The 19286-nt window shown below is 44.4% G+C and overlaps 1 pseudogene; it reads right to left on the reverse strand.

Moving 5' to 3' along the window:
- Positions 1-3325: 3325 nt before the first annotated feature.
- LOC147119834 (uncharacterized) overlaps positions 3326-19286 on the reverse strand; it is a 31607-nt pseudogene continuing 15646 nt past the window's right edge.

The following is a 19286-nucleotide window of genomic DNA, read 5'->3' on the forward strand; positions in this document are numbered from 1 at the left end:
CTCTATAAACATAAACATTTTCAAAACAGTCAACACATTTTCAAAGCTTGACATTGTACTCAAAGATTAAGTCTATCAGGCTTTTTTACTTCACGTGTGGATCTTCTCAACATGGGTAAGTCTGATGTGTCTTCATGAGATTGTTCTGGCGGTGAATGACAAGATGCAGTTGCGGCATTGTTATCAATCTGCTCTTGAATAGTCTCTTGTGTTTTTAGGAGGGAACGGCGGTTCCTCCTGAGAATCTGTCCTTCCTCAGTTCTAACAGTGTATGACCTTGGTCCTACTTCCTCAAGAACTGTAACTTTCCTGTTCCATGCATCTGGATCCTCAATCCTGACAACATCATCCCTTGTCAATGGTTTTAGAGTTTTGGATGACTTGTCATAGTATGATTTCTGTTTCAGCTTTAACAGTTGAAGTCTCTGTCTCAGTTCCTCACTTTGCTGTTCTTTTGCACAGCAGGGTAACGTGGTGCGCAACTTGCGACCCATTAGTAGTTCAGCAGGTGAAGAACCACAGTCTAATGGTGAGGCTCGGTAGCTCAGCAGGGCGAGATAAGGATCAGACTTGCTTTCTGTCGCTTTCTTCAGTAGCTGCTTGAGAACTTGAACACCTTTCTCTGCCTTACCATTTGACTGAGCATACAAAGGACTGGATGAGATGTGCTGAAAGTCATAATGTGCTGCAAACTGTTGCCACTCCTTACAGTTGAAGCACGGACCATTGTCGCTAACGGCAATCCTGGGAATTCCATGTCTGGCGAGCAGCGCCATCTCAGGATAGTAGTCAATCACTATTAGATAGTCTTTACCATTTAAATGAAAAAGGTCCATACCAACCTTTTGCCATGGTGCTGTTGGTATGTCAGCTACTATCATTGGTTCCTTTGCTTGTTTGTTTTGGTGTTTCTGACATGTCTCACATTTGCCTATCATGTTCTCAATGTCCTTATTTATGCCAGGCCAATAAACAGTGTCTCTTGCCCTCCTTTTGCATTTTTCAATTCCGAGGTGTCCCTCATGAATCCTTTTGAGCATGTCTTGACGTAGAGTCTGTGGAATGACTATTCTGTTCTGTTTTAGTAATAGTCCACTTGCGACACTCAATTCTGACCTTATGTGAAAATATTTTGGACAGGAACCTTTTGGCCAACCATGATGAATGTTCTCTATTACTGTTTGTAATACTGTATCTTTTACTGTTTCTTCTGCTATTTGCTTTGATTTTGTGTCTGACACGGGCAGCGCAGCAGTGACCATACTCACATGAACATCCACGTCTTCTTCAGTAGAGCTCACATGACTCATTGTGGGTGCTCGGGATAGTGCATCTGCTAACACTATGTATTTGCCTGGTGTGTAGATCAGTTCAAAGTCATGTCTTTGCAGCTTCATCATGAGTCATTGAATTCTTGGAGACATCTCATTCAGGTTCTTTTTTATGATGGCAACCAGTGGGCTGTGGTCTGTCTCAACTGTGAAGGTGGGAAGTCCATATATGTAGCCATGAAACTTTTCTAGTCCAACTACCAAGCCTAGACATTCCTTTTCAATCTCAGTCATAGACCTGGAGGCATAGGCAACAGGCTTCCAATCTTCACCTTCTACTTGTAGCAAGACCGCACCTAGGCCATCTTTTGATGCATCCGTTGACACTTTGATTCTTTTTGTTGGGTCAAAGAAGGTGAGTACAGGTGTGGTTGTCAGCACTGTTTTGAGGTTTATCCACTCTTGTTCATGTCTTTCTGTCCATGCGAACTCATTTGTTTTATGTAGCAGGTCTCGCTGACAGGCTGTCTTGGCTGACAAGTTAGGAATGAACTTTCCAATGAAGTTGATCATCCCCATGATGCGTAGCACTCCTTTTTTGTCAGTGGGTCGGGGCATTTTGAGTATGGCGTTTACTTTTTCCATATCTGGCTCTATTCCTTTACCAGATAGATTATCTCCTAGGAAAGTGACTTCCTGGACGCCAAACTGACATTTGGCTTTGTTGAGCTTCAGTCCATTCCGGCGTATGCTCTGTAGCACTTTAGTCAGTCTCTCATTGTGTTCTTTCAGTGTGGAGCCCCAGATGATGATGTCATCAACATAGACCCGAACTCCTTCCAGACCTTCAATTATGTGTTCCATCGCTTTATGAAAGATTTCAGATGCAGATATTATCCCGAAAGGCATTCTGAGGAAACAATACCTGCCAAATGGTGTGTTGAAGGTACAGTATTTGGTGCTCTCTTCATCAGTTTTAGTTGCCAAAATCCTTGTGAGGCATCGAGCTTTGTAAAGTATCTGGCACCTGACATTTCACTGGTGATTTCTTCTCGCTTGGGAATCTGGTAGTGTTCGCGTTTTATGTTTGCATTTAAGTCCTTTGGATCCATGCATATTCTTAGATCATTGTTCTTTTTCTTTACACATACCATGGAGTTAACCCAGTCTGTTGGCTCTTCGACTTTCCTGATGACTCCTAGTGTGGTCATTCTGTCCAGTTCATTCTTGAGCCGGTCATGCAGGGGTGCTGGAACTCTTCATGGAGCATGTACCACTGGCTGAGCATCCTCCTTTAGCTGGATCTTGTAAGTGAATGGTAGAACTCCAAATCCTTTGAACACATCCTGGAAATCATTCACTACAGAATCCACCGAGTCATCTGGTCTGCTTATGGCACAGTTTATACGGTAGACTCTCTTGACCAGTTCTAATTCCTCACAAGCTTTGTCACCCAGTAGTGAATCAAGTCTTTCAGCCACAACAGAAAACATGAGATGATGCACTTTGTCTTTGACTGTCACTTTGAGTCTGCATACACCTAAGCTATCTATTTTCTGTCCATTATAGTCCTTCAATAGTACTGACTGTTACTGTATTTTGGGCTTTTCTTTCATATTGTTAATGTCACTCATACTGATTAAGTTTGCTTTTGCCCCAGTGTCTAGTTTCAAGGTAACTAATGCTCCATTTACCTGCAGTGGGATCATCCATTTGTCCACTTTTACTGCATTAACTTTATGTTCAGCATTGTCCATTTCTGAGGGCTGCACATTTTCTGTATCCTTTTTGATATCGTCAGATGACACCATTCGTACAAAAATTGTCTCACTTAAATCAGTGTCCTCAATTACATTAACTCGTTGCCCTTTCTTAGTTTTTACTTTTGAAAAGCATTGTTTGGCAAAGTGATTCTTTCCATTACACTTTGTGCACATTTTTCCAAACGCTGGGCATTGTCTTAACTGGTGTTTGTAACCACAGCATTTACAATTAAAAATTTCATCCTCCGATTGCTTTTCATTTCTGTTCTGCCCACGTTTCTTCCCCTTGTAGGACACAGCACCGACAGCAGCATTATCACTCATTACAATCGCATCATTATTGATTTCACTGAAAGTCTTCGCGTGCTTTTGAGCTAGCTCGCTGGCTTGGCATATTTTCACCGCATTTTCCAAATTTAGTTCGGTTTCTCTCAACAAACGTTCCCTGACTTTTTTATCATGAATACCAAACATAATCTGGTCACGAATCATGGATGCTTTGAGCTCAGAGAAATTACATGTCTGTGCTTTCAGTTTCAGATCAGTTATAAAGCTATCAAAAGTCTCATTTTGCTGCTGCGTCTGAGAACAGAAGATGTATCTTTCATCGGTCTCATCCTTTTTAGGAGAGCAATGTGCATCAAATTTTTTTAGCACATCTTCTAATTTCTCTCTTTTCCTCTGGATTAAATACAAATGTATTAAATACCTCTATCGCCTGTGGGCCTGCAACTGTAAGCAGCAACGCTATCTTCCTTGCATCTGGCTTCGTACCAAATCCGATGGCTGCAATGTAGAGTTCGAATTGTTGTTTAAAAATCCGCCAATTGTAGTCGACATTTCCCTTGAGATTCAAACGCTCTGGTGGCTTCAAATTCTCCATGTCGCTTTTCACAATTTTTAGCAGATATTTACAACTCTTGGTATCCTGGTACCACCTTATGTTCATTAATAAACAGACATTCTTATTATGAACACAGCTAGCTTTTGCTAGACAATTTTATTGAGCACATGTGGACTAGGTACTGTATCTGTAGAGGCTTCCATCTTGACTGCTGCCTTGTGGGTAGCCTAGTGCCTCATGGGTAATGTAGTCTTAATATACATACAGCTATATACAGCTCTACGGCTCCACCTAGTGTCCACTATAGAATGACATGTTATTGATCATTGCACTCCTGTCTGATATAAACCAACACCACAGTCACTGACACCAATCTCCTCCAGTCTGATATAAACTAACCCCACAGTCACTGACACCAATCTCCTCCTGTCTGATATAAACCAACCCCAGTCAGTGACACCAATCTCCTCCTGTCTGATATAAACCAACCTCACAGTTACTGACACCAATCTCCTCCTGTCTGATATAAACCAGCCCCACAGTCACTGACACCAATCTCCTCCTGTCTGATATAAACCAGACACACAGGCCCAGAAAGATTAAGCTCAGTCCATTACTTGGATTGGACTTGTCTCCATTTCCGTGCCGAGGGGATTGCTGTACCAGACGGCAGGTGCAATATTTGGGGACACTCGATTCTCCACCAATTCCCATTCCCCTTCTTTCTGGTGGATAATGGAGGTGCCACTGTGAGTAATGTGCAAGTCAGTAAGAATTGTCAGCGAGGATTAATCAGCACTTTCTAATTGGAAATGTTAATCAGTGGAACCTTTCAGACACTGAATTGTAGATTTTGTACCAAAGATTAATATAGGATTAAAGTAAAATTAATAATTTTATTGCAAACTAATTTCTGATGAGAATCCCTGAATTAAGGGGAAAGATCACAAACAGCAGTTCTTAAAGGGACACTGCAGCCCCGATATCATAATCAGCTATATATCCAGAATATTAAACTCCAGCCCAGTTAAAGGGGTTATTAACATCAGCAGAAACAAACGGCAACTGTCAGAATGAACATGGTTCAGTCCTGGATGCAATTAACAGCAGCAATAACAGCAGAATCCAACTCCTGCAGTCACTTGTGAACTCGCTGGTGTTTCAGCAGGTCGGATGACAGAGTAAATCCCTTCCCACACTGAGCAGGTGAACGGCCTCTCCCCAGTGTGAACTCGATGGTGTCTCAGCAGGCTGGATCTCGGAGTGAATCCCTTCCCACCTATGGAGCAGGTGAACAGCGTCTCCCCAGTGTGAACCCGCTGGTGTGTCAGAAGGTTGGATGAAGTGAAACCATTCCCACATACTGAGCAGGTGAACTCCCTCTCCCCAGTGTAAACTCACTGGTGTGTCAGCAAGGTGGATCTCTGAGTGAATGCCTTCCCACACATGGAGCAGGTGAACGGCCTCTCCCCAGTATGACTGGGCCGATGGATTTCCAGCTGGGATGGGTAATTGAATCCCTTCCCACAGTCCCCACATTTCCCCGGTTTCTCCGTGATGCGGGTGTCATTTGTCTCTCCAGGTTGGATGATCAGTTGAAGCCTCGTCACACACAGAACACGTGTCTGGTTTCTCCCTGCTGTGAATGGTGCAATATTTTTTCAGGCTGTGTAACTGGTTCAAACATTTCTCCTTCCATATTCAAAGGTCGATGATATTCAGGTCCTGATGAATCGAGTGACTCTGACAGATCTTGACATGACGTTTGGTTTGAGTTTTCCGTCTGCAAACCCTCCCCTTCCAATATCCTGTAAAAGCAGTTTTCAAAAGTCATCACTGTGAGTACAGGATAGAAATTCAGAAGGCAGTTCTAGGTGCTGACTCTGGCTGGGTTCAGTTCTATATTCACTGGTTCCCCTCCCTCTCCTCCCCTGAAGGTGCTGACTCTGGCTGGGTTTAGTTCTACACTCACTGGTTCTGTTCTACACTCACTGGTTCCCCTCTCTCTCCTCCCCTGAAGGTGCTGACTCTGGCTGTGTTCCGTTCTACACTCACTGGTGCCCCTCCCTCTCCTGCCCTGAAGGTGCTGACTCTGGCTGGGTTCAGTTCTACACTCACTGGTTCCTCCCCTGAAGGTGCTGACTGGCTGGGTTCAGTGCTACACTCACTGGTTCCCCTCCCCTGAAGGTGCTGACTCTGGCTGGGTTCAGTTCTACACTCACTGGTTCCCCTCTCTCTCCTCCCCTGAAGGTGCTGACTCTGGCTGGGTTCAGTTCTACACTCACTGGTTCCTCCCCTGAAGGTGCTGACTGGCTGGGTTCAGTGCTACACTCACTGGTTCCCCTCCCTCTCCTCCCCTGAAGGTGCTGACTCTGGCTGGGTTCAGTTCACTCACTGGTTCCTCTCCCACTCCTCCACTGAAGGTGCTGACTCTGGCTGGGTTCAGTTCTACACTCAGTGGTTCCCCTCCCTCTCCTCCTCTGAAGGTGCTGACTCTGGCTGGGTGTCTGTGCTCTCTCTCCCCCTGTTTCCAACACTCCCTGTCTATCTGTAATATCTCCCTGTTTTGGTGCTGGGCACTCGCTGACTACTCTCCATTTCACCTTCTTGTACAGACACTCTCTGACCATCACCATTTCACAGAATCATTTAGCACTGAAGGAGGCCATCATGGCCGTGCGACTCTCTGAAAGAGCTGTCCAATTAGTCCCACTCCCCGGCTCTTTCCCCATAGACTGGAAAATATTCCATGGGAAGTATTTATCCAATTCCCTTTAGAAAGTTACGATTGAATCCTATATCCTTCCTTATGAGATTGATTCCTGGGATGGCGGGACTGTCGTATGAGAAGAGATTGAGTAAACTAGGCCTGTATTCTCTTGAATTCAGAAGAATGAGAGGGGATCTCATTGAAGTATACAAAAGTATTACAGGGCTTGATAGGATGGATGCTGGGAGAATGTTTCCCTTGGCTGGGGAGTCTAGAACCAGGGGCCACAGCCTCAGGAGAAAGGGTAGGCCATTCAGCACTGAGATGAGATGAAACACACAGAGGGTGGTGAATCTTTGGAATTCTCTACCCCAGAGGGCTGTGGAGGTTCAGTCATTGGGTATATTCAAAACAGAAGTCGATAGATTTCTGACTAGTAAGGGCATCAAGGGATATGGCGATAGGGCCAGTGAATGGAGTTGAGGCAGAAGATCAGCCATGATCTCATTGAATGGCGGAGCAGGCTCGAGGGGCCGAATGGCCGACTCCTGCTCCTATTTCTTATGTTCTTATGAATCTGCTTCCACCAGCCTTTCAGGCAGTGCATTCCAGATCACAACAAGTCACTGATTTAAAAAATCTCTCCCCACCTCCCCCCTGGCTTTTTGCCCAATTATTTTAATTCCGTGTCCTCTGGTTACCGACCCTCCTGCCAGTGGAAACATCTACTATCCCATCAACACTATGAAACCTCCTGTCATTTTGAACACCATTATTAAATCTCCCTTAACCTTCTCTGTCCTAAGCAGAACAATCCCAGCTTCTCCGGTCTCTCCAGTTAACTGAAACCCCTCATCCCTGGCACCGTTCTAGTAAATCCCCTCAGCACCATCTCCAAGGCCTTGAGGCCTTTTCTAAAGGGTGGGGCCCAGAATTAGACACAATACTCGAATTAGTGATTTAGAAAGGTTTAGCATAACTTCCTTGCTTTTGTACTCTCTGCTTCTGTTAATAAAGCCAAGGATCCCGTATGCTACTGAACAATTAACTTGTCCCGCCTCCTTCAAAGATTTGTGTCCATAACCCCCAGGTCTCCCTGTTCCTGCACCCGGGTTAAAACTGTACCATTTAGTTTATATTGCCTCTCCTCCTCCTACCTTCCAAAATGCATGACTTTACACTTCTCTGCATTAAATTCTGTCTGCCCATTGCACCAGTCCACCTATGTCCTCCTAACTGTTTACTATTTCTACTGCCTTTACACATGATCTCCTTCATTTACAGATGCTCTCACGCCCATCAACATTTCCCCTTCATTTACAGACACTCCCTGACCAGAAAAGAAAAAAAGAGAAAGCCTTGCATTTCTACGGCGCCTTTCACGACCACCGGACATCCCGAAGCGCTTTACAGCAATGACATACTTTTTGAAGTGTAGTCACTGTTGTAATTTAGTCCTCATTTACAGACGCTGCCTGACCAGTCACCATGTCTCCTCCATTTACAGACGCTCCCTGACAAGTCTCCATTTCTCCTTTTTACAGACACTCCCTGACCAGTCTCCATTTCACCTTTATTTACAGACGCTCCCTGACCCATCTCCATTAATCTCCATTTCTCCTCCATTTCCGCGTCTCCATTTCTCCTCCATTTATAGACGCTTCCTGAACAGTCCACATTTCTCCTTTATTTACAGACGCTCCCTGACCACTCACAATTTCTCCTCCATTTACAGATGCTCCCTGACCACTCACAATTTCTCCTCCATTTACAGATGCTCCCTGACCACTCACAATTTCTCCTCTATTTACAGATCCTCCCTGACCAGTCTCCATTTCGCCTCCATTTACAGACGCTCCCTGACCCATCTCCATTAATCTTCATTTCTTCTCCATTTACAGACGCTCCCTGACCAGTCACCATTTCTCCTCCATTTACAGACGCTCCCTGACCAGTTTCCATTTCTTCTCCATTTACCGAAGCTCTCTGACAAGTCTCCATTTCTCCTTCATTTACAGAGGCTCCCTGACCAGTCACTATTTCTCCTCCATTTACAGATGCTCCCTGACTCACTGGGGATTCCCCAGCACTTCCTGGTTGTCCCGGAGATTGTGTCTTAAACTGGCAGGTAGTTGTGGGGAGGCGGATAATGTTGAGTGTTTTCTCTGTGCCGGGCTTGGGGCCGCACTTGGGTGTGAGCAGCCCGCACCCCCCCAAGGTTTATTAACCCGCTCTCTGAGCTCTCTCGTTAGCAAAATACAGCAGATGCTGGAAATCCGAAATAACAACAGAAAATGCTGGAAAAACTCAGCAGGCCAGGCAACATCCGTGGAGAGAGAAACAGAGTTAACATTTCAGGTCGAAACCAGGTTTCAGGTCTTGTCAAAGGGTTTTGACCTGAAACGTTGACTCTATTTCTCTCTCCACGGATGTTGCCTGGCCTGCTGAGATTTTCCAGCATTTTCTGTTGTTATCCCTGAGCGCTCTTACCTGCCAATGTTCGCGTACGCTCAGTTCACACTGCCTGGGTGATCGATGGGAGCTCTGGACCAATAGGAAGAGTGGGGCGGATCTGGAGGACCCAATGGGTTTTTGGTCCTCCAACCAATCGGAGTGTGTGAGGGGCGGGGCTTGTGGCACCCAGTGGGCGGGGCTAAGCCCGGATTTCCCTCATTGGCTGAAACTCTGCCTCATTGTTGAAGCTGATTTCTCTCAAACTCCAGGAGAAAACTGGACCTTTCTGTTGTGGATTTGAACAGATGGAACCCTGTGGGGTGGAGCAAACATTGCAACATTTGGCAGTGAAATGGATTCACTCAGGACAGACAGCAGGGATTATTTCAGGAAATAACACAGTGTAGTGAGAAAGGAAATGCAGCGGATGTTGTGTAGATGGATTGTCAAAAGGTGTTTGATAAGGTGCCGGACAGGAGTCTTGTTGATCAAATGAAGGCTGACGGTATTAAAGGGAGTGGGGCAGCGTGGATAGGAAGTTGGGTAAAGGGCAGAAAACAGAGAGTAGTGGTTAATGGATGTTCTTCAGACTGGAGGGATGGACACAGTGGTGTCCCCCAAGGTCAGTGTTGGGAGCACTGCTCTTCTCAATATAGAGAAAGATCTATCGAGCCGTCAGCTTAACATCGGTGGCAGGAAAAATAATGGAATCCCTACGAAAGGAGAAAATAGAAGAACATCTAGAAACCAAAAATATAATTAATAGTCAACATGGATTTCAAAAGGGAAAGTCTTGCTTGACCAACCTTATTGAATGTTTTTAAGAGGTAACAGAGAGAGTAGACAATGGTAATGCAGTAGATGTAATTTATCTGGATTTTCAAAAGGCCTTCCATAAGGTACTCCATCAGAGAATGCGGAGTCAGGGGACAAGTAGCAGAATGGATTGCTGGCTGGCTTCAGGACAGAAAGCAGAGAGTGGGAGTAAAGGGTAGCTATTCACAGTGGCAGAAGGTGGGCAGTGGTGTTCCACAAGGTTCAGTGCTGGGACCACTGCTGTTCACAATTTACATTAATGATTCAGACTTCGGAATCAAAACCACAATTTCTAAATTTGCGATGATACCAAATTGCGGGCGGGGGAGCTAATCAATACTGAGGAGGATTGCAACAAATTACAGGAGGACATTAATAAACTTGCAGAATGGGCAAATAATTGACAAATGAAGTTCAGCACAGATAAATGTGCGGTATTGGCCTGTAATTTCTGATAGGAGGCTTCTTGCGTGCGGATGCCGCCTATCGGAAAGAAATCTACGAACTTACCCGAGGGCTCCCGAGGTCCGGACACTTCCACTCCTGGGCCTCTCCACAGTTGAAATGCACAGGGCCCACGTATGCCAGGGGCGCAGGCAGTTCGAAGCGTCCCTGGGATCATGTGGGCCAGGCCAGCCAATAGGAGAAGGGAATCTCCCTTCATACTTCTGACAGATAGACCCGTCAAATATATGAATGGAGATCACCCCAAAAAGACACTGAATCATTAAATACATTTTAAAAAACCATCACGTTTTTAAAATGAGTTAAAATTACATTAAATTAAATATTTTAAACAAAAATTTAATTTTATGAAAAAAATAATTAAAGTTTTTTACGGGGCTAAAAATAAACTTACCTTGTTTAAAAGTATTTTAAAATTATAAATGAATGAATTTTTAAAAAACTTTTTTCAACCCTTATGCTGGTAAAAGCAGGCCGTACGCTTTTACCAGGCGTAAGATTTCTCCGGGTTTTCAGCGGGCGGAGGTTCTGCAGAAAGCGGAACTCTCCCCGCGCAGAGGCCCTTCTTCAGGGCAGGCGTCCGACCTGTCGAGGATTCTTGCTAGATCGGAAATGCCGGTTTTCAGCGCATGCGCTTATCATTGCCTGAAACCGGCATTTCCGATGTCCCTGTGAGTGTGTACACAGCTCGTACACACCTGTGGGGATCGGAAAATACGGGCCATTACATTTTGGTAGGAAGAATAGGGAGGTCACTTATCACTTGCAGGGTGCGGGTCTAGGTGGGGTAGAGGAACAAAGGGACCTCGGAGTACAAATACACAAATCACTAAAAGTTGCGACACAAATTAGCAAGGCCATAAAATAAGCAAACCAAGCACTAGGGTTTATTTCTAGAGGGATAGAATTGAAAAGTAGTGAAGTGATGCTAAACTTGTATCGAACCTTGGTTAGACCACACTTGGAGTACTGCATACAATTCTGGTCACCATATTATAAAAAGAATATAGAGGCACTGGAGAGGGTGCAGAGAAGACTTACAAGGATGGTACCAGAAATGAGAGGGTATACCTGTCAGGAAAGGATGGGTCTCCTTTCTCTTGAAAACAGAAGGCTGAAGGGTGACCCAATAGAGGTCTTTAAAATTATGAAAAATGTTGATAAAGTGGATACAGAGAGTGTTTCCACTTGTGGGGAAGAGCAAAACTAGAGGCCATCAATATAAGATAATCACCAAGAAATCCAATTGGGTAAAGAAGTTTCTTCTGAATTCCCAGAGAGTGGTGAGAATGTGGAACTCACTACCACAGGGAGTGGTTGAAGCGAATAGTATAGATGCATTTAAGGGGAGGCTGGACAAGCCTATGAGGGAGAAGGGAATAGAGGGTTATGCTGATAGAGTTAGATGAGGAAAGACAGGAGGAGGCTCGTGTGGAGCATAAACACCGGCATGGACTGGTTGGGCCAAATGTCCTGTTTCTGTGCCGTATATCCTGTGTAATCCTATGATCTGGGCTTGGGTATGTGGGGCACAAGATCAAAATCTCCAGATGAGACCAAAATAGGGATTGTGGGGAGCTGTGAAGAGGACTAAACAGGCTGGGGTTGTTTTCCTTGGAGCAAAGAAGGCTGAGGGGGGACCTGATTGAGGTGTACAAAATGATGAGGGGCATAGATAGGGTAGATAAAGAGGAACTTTTCCCCTTAGTAGGGGGGTCAATAACAAGGGGGCATAGATTCAAGGTAAGGGGCAGGAGGTTTAGAGGGGATTTGAGGAGGAACTTTTTCACCCAGAGGGTGGTTGGAGTCTGGAACTCACTGCCTGAAAGGGTGGTAGAGGCAGGAAACCTCACAACATTTAAGAAGCATTTGGATGAGCACTTGAAATGCCATTGCATACAAGGCTATGGACCAAATGCTGGAAAATGGGATTAGATTAGACTGGGCTTGATGGACGGCGCAGACACGATGGGCCGAAGGGCCTCTTTCTGTGCTGTATAACTCTATGACTCTATGACTGTAAGTGACTTCAGTGTGAATACACAGGTTAGTAAATGGGCCCGGTAGATGTCAGCTGAAATTTAATGCAGAGAATTATGAGGTGATGCATTTTGGGTGGAAGAAAAAAGTAGGCAATCTACATTAAATGATAAATCTTTAAAAGGAGTAGAGGAGCAGAGAGACTTTGGGGTGTAAGATTCTAGCTGATGCCTTGTCTTATTAATTAGCAGATTCTAGAGTCTCGTGTCAACAACTTTAATACCTGATTAGAAATATAAGATGAGCAGATTCTCTGTCCTCTACCGTACCTTACATTGATCCATCAATCAGAGTAAACTTGCAAGTCCCGCGTGTCCACAGTAACTTACACGAGGTCATCCCGCTGGATGGAACCTCGGGCGCCCTGAGCCTGATCTCCGGTGTCTCCAGTCCCGACTGCCCCCTTACATCAGGATCCCCTCACTTTTATACCCTGTAGTGATCCATCTCTGGCACCTGACTCTTCTTTGTCTTCTCTGCGGGGTTTCGGCAGGAGGCGAGGGAAAGACAGCTGAAACTTCTCTAATCTGTGATTTACACGGACACTTTCCCTGGTTCCCAGCAGTTACTTTTCTTCAGTAATGTTCTCATTATCCCTAAACTGCCCGGCCTGCTGTTAATGATGTTATTTATTATAGTTTCACAGTTATAGGTATAAACATCACACATTATAATCTGATCTATTCTATTACTCACTCTGGTTTAAGCTTATATTGTGGTTAGTAACAGACAAACCCTGTTTTTCCCCTGATCTGATTACAGACTCCAACATGTCAATTCAGTGAATGGAATGTCTTATCAGTGTTGCCATGGCGACCTGTCTGCAGTGAAACGCCTGTTTGAGTTTCTAACTCAGACTAAGCTTCTCTTCCCCATAATGCACATTATATCAGACATTTGATGTCAATGTATTTTAGCCATGTTATGTTAATATCTCTAAAACCTACAAGAAAGACTTGCATTTATATAGCACCTTTCACCACCTCAGGACCTTGCAATGTGCTTCAATGAAGTACTTTTGAAGTGTAGTCACTGACAGTGTTGTATTGTAGGAAACAAACGGTTCAGATACACAAACCTTTAAAAGTGGGGGGACAAGTTGATGAAGTAGTTTAAAGAAGCACATGGGATCCTCGGTTTTATAAATAGGGGTGTAGAGTACAAAAGGGCAGAGGTCATGTAAACCTGTACAAATCATTGGTTAGGCTGCAGTTAGAATATTGGGTCAAGTTTTGGGGCATCTTACACCAGGAAGGATGTCAAGGCCGTGGAGAGGGTGCAGAGATTCACTGAGATGATACCAGGGAAGAGAGGCTTTAGCTATCAGGAGAGATTAGAGAAACTGGGGCTCTTTTCATTAGAACAAAGGGTAATTGGAGATCTGAGGGAGGTGTTCTTATGTTCTTATGTTCAAAATTTGATCAGGTAAATGAGGAAAAACTATTTCCACCAGTCGGTGAGTCAGGAACTAGAAGGCATCAAATTCAAACCATCACCAAAAGGCTCAGACCCAGGGATGAACTATTGAGCACACCGTACAAAAATGTTGAGGACACTCACTGTCCCTCCGGATCTGTGTCCGAGGGAGAAACTGATGGGTTTCTCTTACCTATGGGTTAAATGTTCTGCTAGAGCTGATGGATGTAAGTGCTGGGGAATGGGGTGTCCTGAGCAGCTAGTATCTGCCTTAAACACTCTCCAGTCAGCTACAGCATGGGTTAGATACAGAGGAAAGAACATAAGAACATAAAAACATAAGAAATAGGAGCAGGAGTAGGCCAATCGGCCCCTCGAGCCTGCTCCGCCATTCAATAAGATCATGGCTGATCTGATCCTAACCGCCAATCCACTATCACAGAAGTTCCCTCTACGTGGTCTCATCAAACCCTCCCAGGGCAGGTACAGCACAGGTTAGATACAGCGTAAAGCTCCCTCTACCTTGTCCCATCAAACACTCTCCAGTTAGCTACAGCATGGGTTAGATACAGAGTAAAGCTCCCTCTACACTGTCCCATCAAACATTCCCAGGGCAGGTACAGCACGGGTTAGATACAGAGTAAAGCTCTCTCTACACTGTCCCATCAAACACTCCCAGGGCAGGTACAGCACGGTTTGATACAGAGTAAAGCTCCCTCTACACTGTCCCATCAAACACTGCCAGCCCATAATGAGCAGAACTCAGGGAGGTTAGTTGCTAGGCACTGCAGTGATATCAAGGATCATGACATTATATGGTTAGATAACATCAAGTGAAAACGAGGAGTTATTAGAGTACCAATAGGACTGGCGTAGAACTGGTATTTACTTGTTTTGTTGAAGAAGTTTCGGGTTTCTGGTTAAAAGTAGTTTACTTGAAGTTTTAACTGATTTCTGATATGGTTGTGGGACTTTGTATATTGTGGTGTTATTTAGTGTTAAAGCCATTCAGCCCAGCTGGTTCTCTCCTTGTCCCTTTAAAGGTGGAGAGCGGGGACACCCTGTCTCAAAACACATCCCACCTGTTTATACTGAGAATCCCCGGGGAAAGGCCAAGGCCCAGAGTGTGGAACACAACCAAGGGGGAAAGAGGAGGAGAGAAGGGGAGGAGTCGGGACTGAGGGACACCAAGCTTCAGTTTTAGAGCCTGTAGACTTCAGGAGGGAAGACTGAGTTCAGTAGTTTTAGAATCCAGGGAGACGACGAGGAGCAGATGGGGAGACTGGTGTGGATTCCAGCACAGTGAGGATGTAGGGGGAGGGAGATTGTGTTGGGCCGTGTATTAGGGGTGTAGGAGGGACAAGAGAGGAAAGGTCAGAGGAGCAATTACTGCAGCAGTGTCCATGAATAGTGAGAGAGAGAAGGTGGGGGTTACAGTGGACCATGGGCAGTCTGTTAAACTGTCTGTTTGCTGTGACTACACAGGATATACGGCACAGAAACAGGCCATTCGGTCCAACCAGTCCATGCTGGCGTTTATGCTCCACTCAAGTCTCCTCCCGTCTTTCCCTATATAACTATCAGCATAACCCTCTATTCCCTTCTCCCTCATAGGCTTGTCTAGCCTCCCCTTAAATGTATCTATACTATTCGCTTCAACCACTCCCTGTGGTAGTGAGTTCCACATTCTCCCCACTCTCTGGGTAAAGAAGTTTCTCCTGAATTCCCTATTTGATTTCTTGGTGACTATCTTATATTGATGGCCTCTAGTTATGCTCTTCCCCACAAGTGGAAACACTCTCTCTGTATCTACTCTATCAGAACCTTTCATAATTTTAAAGACATCTATTAGGTCCCCCCTCAGCCTTCTTTTTTCAAGAGAAAAAGAGACCCAGCCTGTCCATCCTTTCCTGACAGGTATACCCTCTCATTTCTGGTATCATCCTTGTAAATCTTCTCTGCACCCTCTCCAGTGCCTCTATATCCTTTTTATATGGTGACCAGAATTGTACGCAGTGCTCCAAGTGTGGTCTAACCAAGGTTCGATACAAGTTTAGCATAACTTCACTACTTTTCCATTCTATAACAATTCAATTCTATAACAATCGACCCCAATAATTTAACCCAATGGGTTAAAGTCTAAGTCCAATTCTGTCAGCACGCTGCGACATTCGATGTCTGCAGATAACGGGAGATAAATTCTTAAGACTGCTGGATCTCTTGCTCTGCCATCAACCTCTTATCAAACTGGAGCTGGCATTGCCTAATATGGTCATCTCTGGCTACTGCACAGTCCAGAGACACAAGTCTGCATTTTCTTCAACACACATCAACAACGTTAGAAGCAGTAAAAACACTGCGGCCTTCCTGGGGCAGCACAAACCACTAGTCTCCAGACTTTTCTTATCCCAACATCATATTTCTGATCGAAACATTCTATGATGAAAATATCCAAGGCCAGTTGGTTGCAAACACCAGCTGTTGCTCAGTGAAATCTCTCTCTCTCTCTAATGATACCAACCACATTTTCCCTGATATCGAATGAACTAAACATGAACACCTTTCAGAAGCTGAATTAACCGAGGTCCATATGCCAACACCCCTCTCATCTTCCATTCACTTCAATTGAAAGGAAACCGACAGATTGGACCAGTCAGAGTTTGAAAGATATTTACAACAGATTCTAGATGTTCTTAGAGTTGGGATCTTTCTCGACTCTGTCCACTCGAGGAGTTCGATAACAGACTTTCTCCTGTGAATATAGAGCTGGGGTATTGGGCCGTGATGTGTTCACTTGTTCATCTTGTTGACTCTAAACCTTTGCCAATTATTTGATGTGATCTGTTTACTTGTATGTATTATTTTAAATACACTTGCTGAGTGGATTCAAATTTAAATTGAAAGCAGGTTTGCAGGCCTGATGCTCTATTCACACATCGAAGGTGAGAGAGATGCTGTGGGACACACGCTAAGTCCAGTAGCTGAAAGTGATTAACAGACTGGGTTTTGTGTTTAGTGATCCTGGGCATGTTACCAAGACCTTCCCTGGATACCAAGGCTAGGAGAGGCACTCTGGAAGGTATGGGGAGCTGGGACTTGTCCATGAGAGTAACCGAAGGTACGAGAACTGAAATAATCTCAAGTTAGAAAGGAGAACATAAGAAATAGGAGCAGGAGTCAGCCATTCGGCTCTTCGAGCCTGTTCCGACATTCAATGAGATCAAGGCTGATCTTCTGCCTCAACTGCATTCACCGGCCCTATCGCCATATCCCTTGATGCCCTTACTAGTCAGAAATCTATCGACATCTGTTTTGAATGTACCCAATGACTGAACCTCCACAGCCCTCTGGGGTAGAGAATTCCAAAGATTCACCACCTTCTGTGTGAAGAAATTTCTTCTCATCTCAGTCCTGAATGGCCTACCCTTTCTCCTGAGGCTGTGGCCCCTGGTTCTAGACTCCCCAGCCAAGGGATACATTCTCCCAGCATCCACTCTATCAAGCCCTGTAATACTTTTGTATGCTTCAATGAGATCCCCTCTCATTCTTCTGAATTCAAGAGAATACAGGCCTAGTTTACTCAATCTCTTCTCATACGGCAGTCCCACCATCCCAGGAATCAATCTCGTGAATCTTCGTTGCACTCCCTCTATGGCAAGTATATCCTTCCTTAGGTAAGGAGACCAAAATTGTACACAGTACTCCAGGTGTGGTCTCACCTGTGGCTTGCTGCACCTGCACATTCACTTTCAGTGACTCATGTACAAGGACACCCAGGTCCCTTTGAGCATCTGCATTTCCCAATCTTTCACCATTTAGGAAATACTCTGCCTTTCTGTTTTTTCCACCAAAGCGGATAACTTCACATTATAATCCATCTGCCATGTTCTCGCCCACTCACCGAACCTGTCGAGATCCCCTTGAAGCCTTTTCACATCCTCTTTGCAACTGACACTGCCACCTAGCTTTGTGTCATCAGCAAATTTAGAAATGTTACATTTAGTCCCTTCATCCAAATCATTGATATAGATTGTGAATAGCTGGGGCCCAAGCACCGATCCTTGCGGTACCCCACTAGTCACAGCCTGCCACCCTGAAAAAGACCCGTTTATCCCTACTCTTTGTTTTCTGTCTGTTAACCAATTCTCAATCCATGCTAGTATATTACCCCCAATTCCATGTGCCCTAATTTTGTTCACCAACCTCTTGTGTGGGACCTTATCGAAGGCCTTCTGAAAATCCAAATACACCACATCTACCAGTTCTCCTTTGTCTACTCCACTAGTTACATCCTCAAAAAACTCCAATAGGTTTGTCAAACAGGACTTCCCTTTCATATATCCATGTTGACTCTGCCCAATCTTACTATTAGTTTCTAAGTGCCCAGTTATTGCATCCTTTATAATAGATTCCAGTATTTTCCCAACTACTGATGTGAGGCTAACAGGTCTGTAGTTACCCGTTTTCTCTCTCCCTCCTTTCTTAAATAGCAGGGTTACATTTGCTATCCTCCAATCTGCAGGAATCGTTCCATAATCTATAGAATTTTGGAAGATGACAACCAATGTGTCCACTAGCCCAGTGGCCACCTCTTTCAAAACCTTAGGATGTAGGTCATCCGGTCCCTGAGATTTATTGACTTTTAGTCCCATTAATTTTGCTAGTACTGTGTTTTTACTAATAATAATTTCTTTAAGTTCCTCATTCTCACCACACCCTTGGTTTTCTTGTATTTCTGGGAGGTTTTTTGTGTCTTCCTCCGTGAAGACAGAAATAAAGTATTTATTTAATTTCTCTGCCATTTCCTCATTCCCCATTATAAATTCTCCTGTCTCTGACTGTATAGGACCTACATTTACCTTCGCCAGTCTTTTCCTTTTCACATACCTATAGAAGCTTTTACAATCCGTTTTTATATTTTTCGCTAGTTTGTGCTTATATTCCATTTTCCCTTTCTTTATCAATTTCTTGGTCCCCCTTTGCTGATTTCGAAAAAGATCCCAATCCTCAGGCTGACTGCTTTTTCTGGCAACTTTATAAGCTGCCTCCTTTGACTTAATACTAGCTTTAATTTCTTTTGTTAGTCATGGTTGGATCACTTTTCCTTTTGGGTTTTTATGCCCTAGAGGAATATATGTTTGTTGCAAATTATGCATTATTTCCTTGAATGTTAACCATTGTATGTCCACCTTCATACCTTTTAGTGTAGTCTCCCAATCTACCATGGCCAACTTGTCCCTCATACCCTTGTAGTTTCCTCTGTTTAGATTGAAGACCTTAGTTTCAGATTGGACTACATCACTCTCAAACTTAACGTAAAATTCAATCATATTATGGTCACTTGTCCCTAAAGGCCCCTTTACTACAAGATTATTGATTAGCCCTTTCTCATTACACAGTACCAGATCCAGAATAGCCTGTTCCCTGGTTGGTTCCTCCACATATTGATACAGGAAACCATCTTGCATGCATTCCAAGAATTCGTCCTCCACACCATTACTGGTAAT

This window comes from Somniosus microcephalus, chromosome 4 (genome assembly GCF_052327205.1).
Source record: "Somniosus microcephalus isolate GS21.2 chromosome 4, FLI_Smic_1.0, whole genome shotgun sequence".
NCBI lineage: Eukaryota > Metazoa > Chordata > Chondrichthyes > Squaliformes > Somniosidae > Somniosus > Somniosus microcephalus.